General features: G+C 43.6%; 1 protein-coding gene across 6 annotated transcripts in view; it reads left to right on the forward strand.

Moving 5' to 3' along the window:
* Positions 1-266: 266 nt before the first annotated feature.
* DMTN (dematin actin binding protein) overlaps positions 267-17,983 on the forward strand; it is a 96,185-nt gene continuing 78,468 nt past the window's right edge. For 2 of the 6 annotated variants that reach the window (XM_040346145.1, XM_040346140.1), the window contains exon 1: positions 267-366. The gene's annotated coding sequence lies outside the window, so the exon portion shown is untranslated. Of the gene's footprint in view, positions 367-441; positions 540-17,983 lie in introns of those variants that run through there. The other 4 variants (XM_040346146.1, XM_040346141.1, XM_040346147.1 and 1 more) reach the window with 2 other exon arrangements.

Below are 17,983 nucleotides of genomic sequence, written 5' to 3' on the forward strand. Positions count from 1 at the left end.
TGCCCTGCAATTAGGTTGCGAGAGGGGATGCACCAGATTTGCAGCTGATTTGTTCTGTAAGTGATTATTTTAATCTTGAACTGTATCTGCCCCCCTTTTAGAACTACTGAGAGGATAATAGCCCACAGCCGGAGAGGGTGACTGTCAGCAGCAAGGTGAAACGACTGTTGTTGTGTAGAAATAAATAGTCTGGTGGCTGGGAGGAAGGGATGGAGATGTGCTGCAGGGAGGGGCTGCTGCTGCTCTGCAGGCAGGGAGGGGACCGGCCATCTCCCTGGTGATGCTGAGGATTAGCTGTTACCATAGTTACAGGATTCAGGAGAAGCAGATGATGCTGACAGTGTCTGTACTGCACGGGAACCTACGGTAATGCCACGGTGGGAGGGGATGGGGGGGGGGGCTGACAAGCACAGAGGGGTGGGCAGGGTGAATGGGGGAGAGTTGAGGGTATGTAAAGTGGTAACATGGGGAGGGAGGCGGAAATGTGACTGTGCATCTTCTGACTGCGTAACACTGAGCTGGGCCTGGCCATGGTGTAGGTATATATATATTTAATGTATATCCAGGTGTGTTAGTATTCTTTTTTGTGCATAGTATGTCTATACTTATACATATGGATTATTTGTTAGTGTGATCGGGTGTACAAATAAATCTGAATATGCACTTAGATTCATGGGTGGTACATCACTGTTGATTGCATGTGGCATAAATCATTCAAATACACCTATGGCATGAATGTGGCATGGCTATAGCATGGCGACACCTATGGCTATGGCATGGCTTTGGCATGAATGTGACTCCTAAAATCATAGCAACATAGCGGCCATTCAGACATTTATACCATGACCATTAAGCTGCCGGGGAGTTGCAAACGCCCACGGGAGGCTGGCAGGGAATGCTGAGACTTGTAGTTCATCTATAGCAACTATAGTCAAAGGTGAATCTTGTATTTTGTTCAGTATGTGTGGTACATAGGATATGCATACAGGAGTGCACTTTTTTTTTTTTTTTCCTATATAATTCCAACTTGGGTAGGGTATTAGATGTACAAGCAGATTAAATATAGCAGTTCCTAAACAGAAAGGTCTTCATTGTGTCCGGTGTGGTGAAGACAATGGACAGAGCTTTAGGAGCAGACACGTGTGTCATTGCATGAGGACATGTTCAGAAGTTGTCACTATATCAAAGTCCTATAGGAAAGTCAATGCAAGTAGGGAGGGAGGTGCATGCACAGAATCAGTGTCAGATATGGCCTGGGTGTATATGTATTATATGGAAATTGGTACATGGTGCCAGATCTGTGCTGGATGTATATGTATTATATGGAAAATTAGTACATGGTGCCAGATATGTGCTGGATGTATATGTATTATATGGAAAATTAGTACATGGTGCCAGATCTGTGCTGGATGTATATGTATTATATGGAAAATTAGTACATTGTGCCAGATCTGTGCTGGATGTATATGTATTATATGGAAAATTAGTACATGGTGCCAGATATGTGCTGGATGTATATGTATTATATGGAAAATTAGTACATGGTGCCAGATCTGTGCTGGATGTATATGTATTATATGGAAAATTAGTACATTGTGCCAGATATGTGCTGGATGTATATGTATTATATCAAAATTGGTACATGGTGCCAGATCTGTGCTGGATGTATATGTATTATATGGACAATTAGTACTTGTTGCCAGATATGTGCTGGATGTATATGTATTATATCAAAATTGGTACATGGTGCCAGATAAGTGATGGATGTATATGTATTATATCGAAATTGGTACATGGTGCCAGAATTGTGGTGGATGTATATGTATTATATGAAAATAAGTACATGGTGCCAGATTTGTGCTGGATGTATATGTATTATATGAAAATTAGTACATGGTGCCAGATTTGTGCTGGATGTATATGTATTATATGAAAATTAGTACATGGTGCCAGATTTGTGGTGGATGTACATGTATTATATGAAAATTAGTACATGGTGCCAGATTTGTGGTGGATGTATATGTATTATATGAAAATTGGTACATGGTGCCAGATTTGTGCTGGATGTATATGTATTATATGAAAATTAGTACATGGTGCCAGATTTGTGCTGGATGTATATGTATTATATGAAAATTAGTACATGGTGCCAGATTTGTGCTGGATGTATATGTATTATATGAAAATTGGTACATGGTGCCAGATATGTGATGGATGTATATGTATTATATCAAAATTGGTACATGGTGCATCTTCTTTAATGCAAATAATGGATACATAAGCATCATAAAAAAGCTTTTATTTGTATAAAAGTACATTCAAATGATATTAACCCCAAAAGCAAACATGTATTACATCACAGCTTACCATTTCTTAGATATGATGGCTGCATTTATTTTCTTCTTTTTTTTTTCTTTTTATCTGATGATTCAGCCAGTACATCTGTTTAAAAAAAAAAAAGAGATGACACAAATTATTTAACACTGACAGAGGTGCTTAGAATGATCAGCTTTTATTTATTTATGTAACACTTTTATCCCAAAAGAGGGAAAAAAACTGTTGATGTAATTGCTTAAAAAATGTTTGCTGGAGTTTGACTTAAACGAGTAAGTGTATTTAAATCTGCTACGACATCTAACACTCCCCTCCACCAGACTGGCAATGCTGCTGTCCAAAGTTACCCCCTGTGCTCATTTATCCAGAGTGGGGGCAATCAAATACAGAAGGTGTGTTACTGGCCAGATCACCAAGTAAAAACATTTAACGTTCATAGGCTGCGGTAATGTGAGGATGCTGCTGAGAGCACACTTTTGCTGGACATCTTCATCTTCATCTGTTAAAGAAGGTTGAAAAATAACAGACTTATTGGCAGAATCAACAGGTGACAATGGTTCACACTGATGAGAAACACAGCGAATCCTGTGCATTTCCCACACCGCATTGAAATCACATTCTGTTCATGCGATTTGGGGATCCTGCACCATTTTGATGTGGATGCAGTGCGATTCCTGTGCGAATCACATGCGGTGTCCCGAACCGCACAAGTGTGAACCTAGCCTTAGAAAAAAGAAAAAGGCTGGCTTTATTATTGCAATAACTGCACATTAACTTCTCTCCACTTTTAGGGAAAATGATAACAGGTTAACTAGTTAGGGTGATTTAGTGATATTGTTATGTAACGGCATCAGCCAAATGATCAGGCAGACTGGATAAACACAAGGGGCCAGATTCAGATAGAGATATGACGTCGTATCTCTGAGTTCCGTCCGTCGTATCTATGCGACTGATTCAGAGAATCAGTTACGCCTAGATCTCCCTAAGATCTGCCAGGTGTAAGTGACTTACACCGTCGGATCTTAAGCTGCAATCTCACGCTGGCCGCTAGGTGGCGCTTCCGTTTGTATACACGACGAATATGCAAATGAGGAGTTACGCCGATTCAGAAACGAACGACCGACTGGCGCTTTTTTTTTACGTTGTTTGCGTTCGGCTTTTTCTGGCGTATAGTTACCCCTGCTATATGCGGCGTATCCTATGTTAAGTATGGCCGTCGTTCCCGGGTCGAATTTTGAATTTTTTACGTCGTTTGCGTAAGTCGGTCGCGAATACGGATGGACGTAATTTACGTTCACGTCGAAACCAATGACGTCCTAGCAAAGTCATTTGGAGCAATGCACGCTGGGAAATTTAGCGGACGGCGCATGCGCAGTTCGTTCGGCGCGCGGACGCGCCTGATTTAAATTCTACACGCCCCCTAGCCGCGGAATTTGAATTCCGCCAGGGGATTTACGATACGCCGCCGCAACTTTAGAGGCAAGTGCTTTCTGAATAAAGCACTTGCCTCAAAAACTTGCGTTGGCAGATCGTAAATCAGATAGGTTACGTGGATCTAAAGATCTGCTAACCTATCTGAATCTAGCCCAGGGTGACTTGACTAAACAGATAGGCCCGGATTCACATACATCGGCGCATATTTATGCCGCAGTAGCGTATCTTTTTTACGCTACGCCGACGCAGCGCAGAGAGGCAAGCACAGAATTCACAAAGCACTCGCCCTCAAATCTGCGCTGGGTTTCTTAGTCGTAAGTCTGCGTAAGTGGAAGTGGGCGTGAGCCATGCAAATGAGGCGTGACCCCATGCAAATGATGGGCCGAGCGCCAGGAAAGATACGAATAACGAACGGCGCATGCGCCGTTCCCGTGGACGCATCCCAGTGCGCATGCTCAGAATCACGTCGGAACTACTCCCTAAGATACGTCGAATCACTGCCTACGACGTGAACGTAACCTACGCCTAGTCATATTCCCGTACTACGTAAACAATGTAAAATACGACGACTGGGTTCCCTGGTGCAGCCATTTGCATGGATGCTGCTGACTTACACCTGCTTTATGGGTCATAACTTTACGCCGGACGTACGACTTACGCAAACCGCGTATATTATGCGCCGGGCGCAAGTACTTTCGTGAATCGGTGTATCTCCCTCATTTGTATATGTGAATTGGAAATCAATGGGAGCACCACTTGTGGCCAGCGTAAATATGCGCCCACGATACGCCGGCGTAGGAAAGTTACGTCGGTCGGATGAAGCCAATTTTCAGGCGTAGTTTTGTGGGAACGGCGCACAAATACGACGGCGCATATTTACACTTACGCGGCGTATCTCGAGATACGTCGGCGTAAGTGCTTTGTGAATCCGGGCCATAGAATGGTGGAAAATTATGTAATAGTATTAGAAATGAATAACAGTCATTGAAGCTATCTCAGTAACAGGGATGTTTAGGAATAGTTTCCACACTTGACCACTAGGTGGCAGCGCAAGTTCACGTGCAAAACAAATGATGTTGCACAGACTATAGAGGGGTAGGCAACCTTAAAAAGATGGAGATCTACCTGAACAACATGGGAGAAGTCAAAGATTACCAGGCACAGTGTCGCCTCCTCACACCTTATTTAAAGCTCTAATTGCCACACTACCGTGTCACAATCGCCTGCATTGTACAGCAATCATGGGTTTAAATCAGGTGGTGAGGAGGCAACATATCACCTCCTCACCACTTGTCAAACACACTCGGAACACTTTTCGGAGGAGTAGCAGGGCCTGCTGTACTTATGAATGAGCCCTTAGTTGCATTCGCCATCAGCACCCTTAGGGCTTGTTCACACATAGAGTTGGGGGGTGGTAAAACCCTGCGGTTGAGGCGTGGTTTTATCGCCCCATTCCCTACCTCATTTAGCTGTTGAGGCAGAAGCCAAAGGTGTACAAATGCCGCAGAGGGAATTAACACCATGTTGCTTTTGATGGATTTTACCGCCTGCCAATCACGACCTATTCAAGTAGATGGGGCCACTCTGTGAGTGCTCCACAACTGTATGCTTCTGCAGGGTCCATGGGGTTAAAGCAGGTGGTGAGAAAGCTGTACTGCACAAGGTTGCAGAGCACTTGCAGAGTGGCCTCATTCACTTGAATGGGTCATGCTTGGCAGGTACTAAACCCGCCAACCATGGCAGGGCGTATAACTCCTGCTGCAGCTGCGACATGTGTACACCCCTAGTGACTGGTATTGCCTTTTAGGACTTCACACAACCAGAAGTTCCCATGCAAACAATGAGGTTTGGTGATAAGTATTTAGTTTGCACACTCCTTCGAGAGCTCCTAGTTTATAATGGAGATACATGATTCCTAGGGGTGGACAGATTAACTTGACCTTCGGATGGTTTTACCCCCTTCAAATTAAAAAAAATATATATATTTTCTACTTTCTGTTATAAACACTGAACTCTGTGTGATTGGCCACAGCTGATCAGGTGACTTCAGCCAAAATCATTGGCTGAAATCATCTGCCCATCTCATGCTGTATCCAATTACAGCATGGGGCCGGAGGGGACGTGCGCATGCACGCCCTGAACCAAGAAGAAAGGACACAACCGAAAGGTACGTCGCTCGGCCTGAAGCTGCTGCCTGCTTGTAGTAAAACTACTGTAGGCGGGCGGGAAGTAGTTAAAGCAAACATAAAGTCAAAAATGTACTTATATCACTCCCCCTTGCTGCTGCCATAAAAAATAAAAATAAATAAACTCTTCATACATTGTACCCCTACTCATTCACCCATTTTTTTTTAAAGTTAATAAAAACACACACACACACACACAGTTTCTGATCTTTATTTTAAAAAAAAAGTCCCCCGGTATAGATCCATTGTTAATCATGATGAATGCTTTGTAAAGGGGACTTCCAGATTCCAATAAGTCACCCCCTTACCCCCAAAACCACCAGGCCAGGGTTTTGGGGAAGAGGCCCATATCCTCATCAACATGGGGACAAAGTGTTTTGGGGGCATGTGGCCTGATATGATTCAGAAGAGGAGCAGGGGGACGCTCACTCAGATAAGGGTCTGGTATGAATAAACGCTGTTTATTCCTCAATTTTTTATTGCCAGAAATGATTGTAATTACATTCAGCTATCAGAGGGCACCCCCCGCTGACAGTTGATGAGTCATCCGTTATTAACCACTTCCATTCCATATTCTGGCACTCCTCTCCTACATGCAAAAATCATAATTTTTTTGCTAGAAAATTACCCAGAACCCCCAAACACTATACCTATATGTTTTTTTAGCAAACACACTAGGGAATAAAATGGCGGTCATTGCAACTTTTTATCTCACACAGTATTTGCGCATTCATTTTTCAATTGCCTTTTTGGGGGAAAAAACGGTTTCATGAATACCAGTTACCAGTTTAGAGTTACAGAAGAGGTGGTTTGAATGGTGTTTACATATATAGGCGGGACTTGCGTGTGTGTTCGCTTCTGCGTGCGAGCTACCGGGGACAGGGGCGTTTTAAATATATTTTTTTTATTATTTTTATTTTACTTAATTATTTTTACACTTTTTTTTTTTTTGATTACTTTTATTCCTATTATAAAGAATGTAAACATCCCTTGTAATAGGAATATATCCTGACAGGTACTCTTTATGGAGAGATGCGGGGTCAATAAGACCCCACAACTCTCCTCCAGGCTGGAATACATGAGATTGTGAAAAAAATTTACTGATCTCATGCCGAGAGCCGCGAATGCGGCTTTGTTTATTTCTGGGTACCCAGGCGTCATAATGCCTCCATGGTCACCAGTCATCTCTATGCTTCTCATCCGGCGCTGGCATCCCATCCGGCGCAGGCATCATACAGATATACCCACTGAAAGTCCAGGACGTCATATGACATCCTTGGGCGGGAAGTGGTTAGGGACGCCTGATCCTTACCAAAAACGCTAGCGTTTTCTACTGAATTTTGGGCATCAAGTGTGCATGGAGCCTTATAGTTGCTGCACTGTCATATGCCTGACCTGAGATAATCAGTACTGGCAGCTTCTTCTGGCGCCACTCATCTTCCCCCTTCCCCTCCCCTCCCACTATTAACAGGAATTCTTAGCTGCTCTGAACAATCCCGTTCTTGGAGTACTTAGGCCTTGTGGTTGCCAGAAGAAGGTTGGATAGTGTCTGCTCTGCCAGCTGCCCTCTTCTGTCTATAGGAGCGTCTGTAATCCATCCTTAGCTGGCCATACACATAATCAGTCAATAATAAATTTAAATTTTTCAAATTAAGTAAAGAAAATTCATTGGGGTAAGCTGGGGGGGGGGGGGGGTGCTAGTCCTTCTTGTGAAGACAGAGATGTTGACCAATCCTGAGCCCGACGATCACCAAACATTAATTTGCTATACATACTGTTCAAATGATCACAGGGTCGACGCATGGAGAAAACAAAATGCTCACCCAAACATACCTTGCAACATTTCGAGATGGGAATGAGGGACACCTACCAGCAAACATATGTGGGCAGGGGACATGCCCCCTGCCACGCCCCCTTAAAGGAGAATTAACCCCCAAAAAAGGTTAATTAAATCCACAAGGGCTTTTTTTTTTTATATCACTACTTTTCCTTTATATTGGCTTTTAAAATTTACAAATGCAGCTATTTAGAATTTGGAAGAATGGTTTAGCACTGGGAAACACTTTTTGAAAGATAAAAAGTGCATTTTCTATACAACTATATGGATCAGACCAAAATGAGGGACAAATGAGGGGGAAAGAGGGACATTGCTCCAAATCAGGGACAGTCCCTCGAAATCAGGGACCGTTGGGAGCTATGCCCAAATGACCTACCTGTACAGTAATTTTAGGCCATACTGCTGAGTTGCAGTACTTAAAAAAACACTTTCTATGCAGTAGAATGTAAATATAATTTAGTTAATTGGTTTTGGAAGTGGTATAGAGCTAATCATGGCTGAAGTATTAGGCCTCGTACACACGATAGGTTAACCAGAGGACAACGGTCTGATGGACCGTTTTCATTGGTCCAAACCGATCGTGTGTAGGCCCCATAGGTTATTTAACCTTAGGTTAAAAAAAAGCCAACTTGCTTTAAAATTAACATATGAATTCCTAACCGATGGGAAAAAAAACGATCGTTAGTAGGCACGTCCATCGGTTAAAAATCCACGCATGCTCAGAATCAAGTCTAAGGATGCTTGGAAACATTGAACTTCGTTTTTTTGAGCACGTTGTTGTGTTTTACGTCACCGCGTTCTGACACGTTCGTTTTTTTAACTGATGGTGTATAGGCGCGACGGACCATCAGTCAGCTTCATAGGTTAACCTAGGACAACGGTCCTTCAGACCGTTGTCCTCTGGTTAACCTATCGTGTGTACGAGGCCTTAGTGTATCAGTGTATTCATAAACTTGTAAAACCATAAACTATCAAGCTTCTTTTGTGGTCCTAACACTAGGAGCCCTGATGACTTTCTACCCACCTTTGGCTCCTACCCTCCCTTTGCACCACAGCTAGTACTGGCCTCTAAGTTTTGACCTTCTTGAACCTGCTGGAATAAGTTCTTGCACAGCAGTATATTCCAGGTTGTCAAGCAAAGTTTCTAAAACTAATGTTATGGCGTGGGGCAATAACTCATTTTTAAAGCATGTATTGTAAAGAAATAGAGTTGCACACTGGAGGTAAACTAGTGAAGTTTCCATATGATAAACACAGCTCCTACTGTTATAATATGCAATGATGTGTACAATGAATGAGTGACCCCGGTTATACAAATAGTATAATAGTATACATTTTTAAGGGAATGCATTTTGGTTTTGTACAGATTTTTTATTTATTTATCATAGTCAGGACTTAAAAAATTAACTGCAGCTTCACATTTATGTAGCGCTACCCCCTCAGGAGCCGCTGGTTAGATTGGGACGGCATGCTATGTTACCTCTGTGATGTGTCTAGGGATGATGATGATGATGCAGCAGGGTGTCGTTTTCTGTGCTTTTATTTCTCGCCCAACATGGCAAACAGTTAACTTTAGGTAGATAGAAATAGGTTGGTGAAAGGAGAATTTGAAGATTCAGGCCTATGAATAACGGAAGCAGTCCTGCCTCCAATGGGACTTTAACTCACGTTGCCACTCCAGCCGGAGTGGGTAAAGTGTACCTGGACAGGCCTCTCACACCGACCTGGCAGCCAGAGTATCACGCGGAACTTTTGAGAAGGAACAAGTCTCTGCCACCGACTTGGCTCTAGTAGGATTAGAATTAGGAGTGAGACCTCTGCCACAGGCCCTCTACTCAGGAACCTAGACATTAGAGCGAATCCTCTCAATGACTATACTTTTGCCTGAATCTCCCTCAGGTAGACTTCTTGGTTTTGGGGTCACCGACTGACAAGTTGCAGCATACAACTTCCCAGTGTCCGGTCACCCAGATCCCCGATGGATTGTCTAAGCCCTATTGGATCACCTGCCTCTGGGCTCACCTCAGACCGACTCCCCACCGAACAGCACAACTCGCTTGGGATCTCCTTCATAGAATGTGGGGACCCAGTAAGTCACTGGGGCACCGTTGCAGCTTTAGGTGCTCCGGGCCATGACATGAGGGCCCGGAGTCAGAAACTCCGCGTGGCACGTGCGCCACCGCCTGGTAGGCCATCTCACCGGGGCCCGTGATGTGCGCACACCCTAAAGGTGGGTGCCGCACCCGGAACCAGGAACAGGCCAAGATGAAAGAACCCCACAAAATGGTGTCTGCCTAAGAAATACCCCCCCCCCAGCATGCCCTGCAAGGGAAACACTCCTCTGATTGGCTGCTAGGGAAAGGCGCCTCCGCCTGGACCCCTCTGGCGCCACCTGCTATCCAAAGATGGAAATGTATCTTTGGAACACAGAATGAAACCACGGGACAGCCCAGCCTGGCAGAAACCCAAATTAAACAAATCAACATGGATGAGAGCAAAGTAACTCTCTCATCCCCCTCTAAATTTAACATAGCACCTGTACTGAAAGTACACAGGCGCTACATTTATAAAAAATATGTGGTTCAGAACAAAACTGGAAGTGCATCTGCCCTTACTTTTTTCTGGATTGGCAGAATTGCCTTTGTTGCTGAAACCCTCCCACTGTGAGCTGAAGTGTCTGGGAGGGGGAACTTATGAGACACAAGCAAAAGAAGATTTAGATCACCTAAGGAAGGTAAGGCCTGTACATCACATGGAACTTGGGATTAGATTGCCACACAGGAGCCTTAAGATGTTCTTTAAAATAACTTTTAGTCAGGTAAATATAAAACATTGCATGTTATTATTCAGTACTCTTCATTTGATAATCAGTAAAATATGATCCGCAACTCCATACATGCTCTTCAATCTTTTCAAATGCATTGATACTCCATAAAAAACATGTAGGTACAGCAGATGTTAACACGTTTCAGCCATGGCGGCTTTGTTCACAGCACTTTTGTAGCATCTTTTTCTTTCTTTTTGTTGGACTCATTTGAGCCAGCAGGTGGAGCTTTGGGTTCCTTTTCAGATTTTTTTTTTTTTTGGTTTTGGACAGAATGGAGAGGGATTAGAACACCTGTAAGTTTTTATTACCGTATGTGATTCACCGTAATATAGATGCTGAAAGTAAGAGAAAATCCTACATTTTGGGTTAACATCAGCACACTAATAAAGAGGAAATCTTCCAAAGGGGACACTAGTTATGGTGACACCCTGAGATTCCCTCACTTTGGAGAGATTTCCTGTTTTGGATATGTGACAGGAAGTAAAGGAAATCTCCCCAATGGGACGCAGATGGCAAAAAAACTGACAGGTTACAATCCTCCTTTACGCTATCCAAAATGGGAAAAAAAAATGTTTTGGCTTTAGTTACACTTTATTAGCCTCTCCATTTGCTTCTTTGATGCAAAAAGTCTGTTTATAGACCTCAGTAAGTCAGAGTGGGGCCTCACCATTTATCAAGTCTGAAATTTAAGTCCGACAAATTGTGTCTCTAAGCAAATGGTGTCGGTTGTGATGTCTCTTATATATAAAGGAGTAAAATGGTTGGACTTTTAAGGCACTTAAATATTTTTCAAAAAGGAAGTTATTCTTTATTTGAACAATTGAATCATTTAGAAAAAAATACATAAAAATGGAACTGCAATGATACAATAACAAACAATTGCCTTATCATGCTTTATCATGATTAAAGGGGTTGTAAAGGTTTGTTTTTTATTTTCTAAATAGGTTCCTTTAAGCTAGTGCATTGTTGGTTCACTTACCATTTCCTTCGATTTCCCTTCTAAATGTTTTTTTTCTTTGTCTGAATTTCTCACTTCCTGTTCCTCCTCAGTAAGCTTGTCCTCATCATCCGAGCCATTCTGGCTGGGGGTTAGTCAGCGTGCTTGTGGGGCGTATATGGTGTATAAGGTGTATATGGTGGCCAGGCTAATATCATAGAGATGTTAGATAGATGTAGCCATTATGCTGTATATTATGCAAGTTTGATAAGATGGAAGCAGCACATATTATTGGGAATAACAGTTGTAAATATCACTCCTTATTGACCATTCCAAGTTCCATAATATACTTATACCTTATGTCCGAATTGCTTTGTTATCCACCACTCACATGCTGGCATGGCCCCTGGATAACAAGGCATCTGGCAGAACCAGAGCCAGGGACGTAGGACATGAAGTATCTCCTCAGTTTAGTCACCATTGACACCAATGCTGTAGCAGTCTTAATGTCATCAATGTAAAGAGCAGTCTACCATCCACTGACTCCCAACATAAGGGACAGCCTTCCAATGCTTGACACCAATATAAAGGACAATATTTTTCCCACTGCTCCAATGTAGACATTCTTTCTCCTTCTTACACCAATAAAAGGGGCATTCTTCTCTCACTGACCACCAATGCTAGGGCATTCTTCTTCTTATTGACCACCAATTCTGGGCCATTCTTCTTATCACTGACCACCAATGCTGTTTTTTCTTCCTTAAAGCTGAGTTTCACCCTAAAAATGTACTTTCTATTAACAGCTTGCCTTTAATGTAAAAAGAAAAAAAATTTTTTACTCACTTATATCTGGCTGTTACTAGGCAGTATTCGTAATCTGCCTAGTTCCTGGTTCAACTTCCTGTCCTAAGACCCCATTGCCTCCTGAGAAATGATGACACTCATTTCCCAGGAGTCTCTGGGCATTACTGTGCCTAAAAATCGACCAGCATGCACCTCTCCCTAAAAACCAGGAAGAAAAAGGAACTGGGCTTCACATGCCCACACATATGATGAACACGGCCACAACATGAGCTGGTGGATATAAGGCAAGTGTTTTCAATGATTTCTGGAACGATTGGGGAGCTTTTAATATGTTTTAGGGACTATTTAATGTGATTAATTTTAGCTTGCAAAAAAAAAAAAGAAAAACGCCCAGAACCCCGCTTTAATTCTGGTCTCATATAAGCCTTGTGGGCTCTCCACAGTACCCCAGGGTCAGACACTGAGCCTATGTTGAGTGCAAAGAAGTCTTTGATGTGGTCAGCAATCTCTATTGCATAATCGGCGTGTTCTAAAATATAATTATTCGCTCTCCACATAAAAGTGTTTTGGGGCCGAGTGGAGATTTCGATGGCGATCGAGATTGGGGCATGGTCTGACCAAGTGGCAGTGTGGATCGCCGAGGCGGATATTTGCTGTAAGAGCCATTTATCTGATAGGAACAAATCAATTCGCGAATACGAGTTGTGTCTAGGGGAAAAAAAGGTGAAGTCCTTCTCAGTTTCGTGGTGGCATCTCCAGATGTCAAACAAGTTGTGGGACGAAATAATTTTTTTCAACGGGGAGTCTCGCCGTCCGGTTGCAGACGTGGTGTCAAGGAGGGAATCGGGGGCAAGGTTAAAGTCTCCACCTATAACCAGGTGACCTTGTTGTAGAGGCTTGAGTGTCTGTAAGACTTTGTGGAAACATTTTCTCTGGTGGGTATTTGGGGCATATATGTTGACAAGGGTGAACTTATTTTTGTCGATGGTACATATCAAAAATATATAGCGGCCTTCAGGGTCTAAGATCACATTTAGGGGCTGGAAGTCAACGGAGTTGTGGATCGCTATCATGACTCCTCTGGTTTTAGTAGAGTGGGGGGCATAGTAGATATGGGGAAAGTGAGAGTTATTGCAGAGATGCGTGTCCGATTGGAGGAGGTGCGTCTCCTGAGTAGACAATAGACAATATCACCATGAAAAGCCTTAAAGGATCACTAAAGGAATTTTTTTTTTAGCTAAATAGCTTCCTTTACCTTACTGCAGTACTGGTTTCATGTCCTCATTGCTCGTTTTTGCTTTGATGTTGCTGTAAAACTGCTCTGATCTCCACACTTCCTGGGAACCAGAGAAAGACCAGGACTCAGCTGTAGAATTGAGGCTAGAGCTGCGGATAGAACAATATGTTACAACAGGAGAAAAAACAATATCGTGACAGTATGTGAGAAAATTTGCGGATCAATAAAGTCACACCATAACAAAAAATAAATTGAGATGAAAAATAAAAATAAAAGAGAACTATCCCTCGGGGAGGAGGAAATCTTGATGAGAAAACTGAGTGGTAGAAACTGTGTGGTACCAACTTCCGAAGGTAGCACAACAAAGGAGGTGGAGTTTAACTTAACCGCGATCTCCGTCAGGGGGCAGAACAGTCCAACACAACAGGAGCTGAAGTAACTCAGGGAACGTTCAGTCATGACCCGTGGGAGAAGGGTCGAAGTAGGTGGGATGAGTTACGGTCATCGCGAGGCGGGAGTGGAGTGGGGGGCTCAGGCAGTATACCCCAGGTGCGCAGGAGGTGGATACCCTTGTTGAGGTCGGTGACCACATGAGACTTTCCGTTGTTGGTGATGAGTAGCGAAGCTGGATGTCTCCACTTGTATTGGATATTGTGATTTTGGAGACCCTTGGTGACTGGGCTCAATTGCCTCCGCATTTGGAGGGTGTATTTTTAGAGGTCTGGAAACAGTTGGAGACCCGTATATGGAGCTGGTAAAGGTGTTTTAGGTTTAACACCATACATGAGCCTTACCTTGACATGGAAGAAGTGTATTCGCATCAACACATCTCTAGGCACCGTGGAAGCAAGATGGGACGGTTTTGCGATCCTATGGATCCGATCAATTATGATGTCGCGGGGAGGTGCTTCTGGGAGCTCTTTGGCGTATTTAGGGAGATCTGCAGGAAGTATGGATTCAGGAACCCCCCTCAGCTTAACGCTGTTCCTGCGAGATCTGTGTTCTAAATCCGCGAGTTTGGCGCGTTTGGCGCGCATCCACGATTGTTCCTCTCTGACAGCATCATACATATCAATAATGCCATTCACTGTCAAGGTACACTCAGTCATACTGCCTTCTATATGGGAGACTCTGTCCCCCAGAGAGTGGATGTCTGAGGTAATCTTGGTGAAAAGAGAGGATAAGTCAGTCATCAGGGAAGATTGCAAAGACAGGAGCATATCCTTTAACGTAGAGTCCAGCACCGGTTGGCCTGAAGTGGGGAAAGAGGCCATTGAGGAGTGTAAGGACTGGTTGGACAGAAAAGCCGGGGCCTTAATTAGTGACATGGCCGGCTGATTCGGCGGCGCGTCCAGCCGCATCTTAGTTTTAGCTGGGCTGCTGGTGAGGGGTCCCTGTCCAGGGGGTGGTCAGAGGGTATAGGGGGGGTCTGGCCGCCTGATCCATCCGGATTAGCATCTGGGATAACATTGTGAGTGTCCCCCAGCATGGCCTGGCCGGCGCCATTACTGTCAGTACTGACCTTCCCCACCGGCTTGAAGGAGAACTCCGTCAGTTTCTGAGGCTTATATTCGGTCAGCCTCTTCCTCGACATGGTCTCTGAGATCCTGGGTAGTTCAGGAGCAAGGATGGCGGTGGATGAAGTCGCTGAGAGGGCCGTCGTATCGGTGTTGTTCTCCTTGGGCTGACGAGCTGTGAAGCTAGGCTGCCATCTTCAGCTCCGGTCAGCCACGCCCCCTTAAGGTTTTCTTGAGACTGAAAAACTTAATTGAAAAAAAACCTTTGTGACCCTATCCCTATTGGATATGTGAACTATGAATTTACCATTTTTGTAATGTCTAATTTATTACTGACATGTGAAATCAGCGATGGAATTATTATGAAATATCTTATATCTCTGTATATATACTGCATCATACATTTTAATGATAGTTGCATCCATTATTCATGAATTTCTGATTGACATTTTATTTATTTATTTATGATTTTGTCCAGTTTAGTGGGTTGCATCAGATTTCTATAACATTTATTGTTTATTTCTGTAGACATTGTAAAAGAGGAGTGCGTAAAGGTACACATGAGCTGACAATTACAGTTGGACACATATGTACAGTGTGGACTGGTGTGCCATTCTTTATTAATATTTTATTATAATTTATTGAAGTGTTTAATTATTTATAGCAGGTATTTATATAGTGCCAACAATTTAAGCAGCTCAATTCATATTGTATATTCACATCACTCTCCAGAAACTTACAATCTAAGGGCCCCACATCGCATATATGCATATTAGGACCAATTTAGACGGCAGCCAAATAACCTACCAGCATGTCCTTTGAGTGTGGAGGAAACCAATACATGCATGAGGAGAACATGTGAACTCCGTGCAGGTAATATCCTGGTTGGGATTTGAACTCAGCCACTGTGCTGCTCCGTGTTAACCACTTCAGCCCTGGACCATTTTGCTGGTCAATGACCGGGCCACTTTTTGCAATTCGGCACTGCGTCACTTTAACTGACAATTGCGCGGTCGTGCGACGTGGCTCCCAAACAAAATTGGCGTCCTTTATTTTATTTTATTTTTTGCGCTATAAACAAAAATAGAGCGACAATTTTGATAAAAAAAATCATATTTTTTACTTTTTGCTATAATAAATATCCCCCAAAAATATATAAAAAAAAACATTTTTTTTCCTCAGTTTAGGCCGATACGTATTCTTCTACATATTTTTCCAAAAAAAAAATTGCAATAAGCGTTTATTGATTGGTTTGCGCAAAAGTTATAGGGCCGGATTCAGGTAGATCGGCGCATTTTTAGGCGGCCGTAGCGCATATGAGATGTAAAGCAGAGAGCCAAGCACCGAATTCACAATGCAAATACTCCCAACGTTGCGCCGGCGTAACGTAAAATCGTCGGCGTAAGCCCGCCTAATTCAAAGTAGGTGGAAGGTGGGCGTAATCCATTTAAATGAAGCGTGACCCCATGCAAATGATAGGCCGAACTAACGGCGCATGCGCCGTCCCATGGACGTATCCCAGTGCGCATGCTCCGACTCACGTCGAATATACTCCCTAAGATACGACGGCTCAATGCCTACGATTTGAACGTAACCTATGCCCAGCCCTATTCACGTACTACTACGTAAACAATGTAAAATACTGTTCCCTGGCCCATACCTTAACATGACTTACACCTGCTTTATGAGGCTTAACTTTACGCCGGACGTACGACTTACGCAAACAGCGTATATTAATGCGCCGGGCGCAAGTACGTTCGTGAATCGGCGTATCTCACTCATTTGCATATGGGAATCGAAATTCCCATATGACTCCAGCGTAAATATGCGCCCAAGATACGCCGGCGTAGGCAAGTTACGTCGGTCGTAAGAAGCCTATTTTCAGGCGTATCTAGTTCTATGGGCACAGCGCACAGATACGAAGCAACGGCGCACATTTACACTTACGCGGCGTTTCTGTAGATACGTCGGCGTAAGTGTTTTGTGAATCCGGCCCATAGTATCTACAAAATAGGGGATAGATTTATGGCATTTTTATTAATATATTTTTTTTACTAGTAATGGCGGCGATCTGCGATTTTTATCGGTACTGCGACCTTATGGCGGACACTTCTAAAAAAATTATTGGGACAATTGGCATTTTTATAGCGATCAGTGCTATGAAAATGCATTGATTACTGTAAAAATATCACTGGCAGGGAAGGGGTTAACCCTAGGGGGCGAGGAAGGGGTTAATTATGTTCCCTCATTGTGTTCTAACTGAACGGGGGATGGGACTGACTAGGGGAAATGACAGATCGCTGTTCATACATTGTATGAACATGCGATCAGTCATTTCTCCCCCTGAAAGGACCGGGAGCTGTGTGTTTATACACACAGCTCCCGGTTCTTGCTCTGTAACGAGCAATCGCGGGTGCCTGGCGGTGATCGCGCCCGCCAGGCACTCGCATCGGCACCAGGGGCGAGCGTGCGCGCCTCCGGCGGAGTGCGCGCGCCCCTAGTGGCTGCAATGCAAAATCACGTGATTTTGCGCAGCCGAGCCGACCTGCCGCCGTAAAACTACGGTGGGCGGTCGGCAACAGGTTAATAAAACATAAAGGTGGAGTAGCTCAGTTATGATCACAAGGAAGTGCCGGAGCTCTCTTAGAGGGATTTTTGTTTTTCTGCTTTCAGTCCAGTGTTAATTTTGGCAGAAAATTTCAATTTAGTTTTAGTCTTATGCCGCGTACACACGATCGGTTCGTCTGATGAAAACGGTCTGATGGACCGTTTTCATCAGACGAACCGATTGTGTGTGGGCCCCATCAGTTTTTTTTCCCATCGGTGAAAAAACTTAGAACCTGTTTTAAAATGATCTGATGGTTAAAAAA

The sequence above is a fragment of the Rana temporaria genome, chromosome 3 (genome assembly GCF_905171775.1).
Source record: "Rana temporaria chromosome 3, aRanTem1.1, whole genome shotgun sequence".
NCBI lineage: Eukaryota > Metazoa > Chordata > Amphibia > Anura > Ranidae > Rana > Rana temporaria.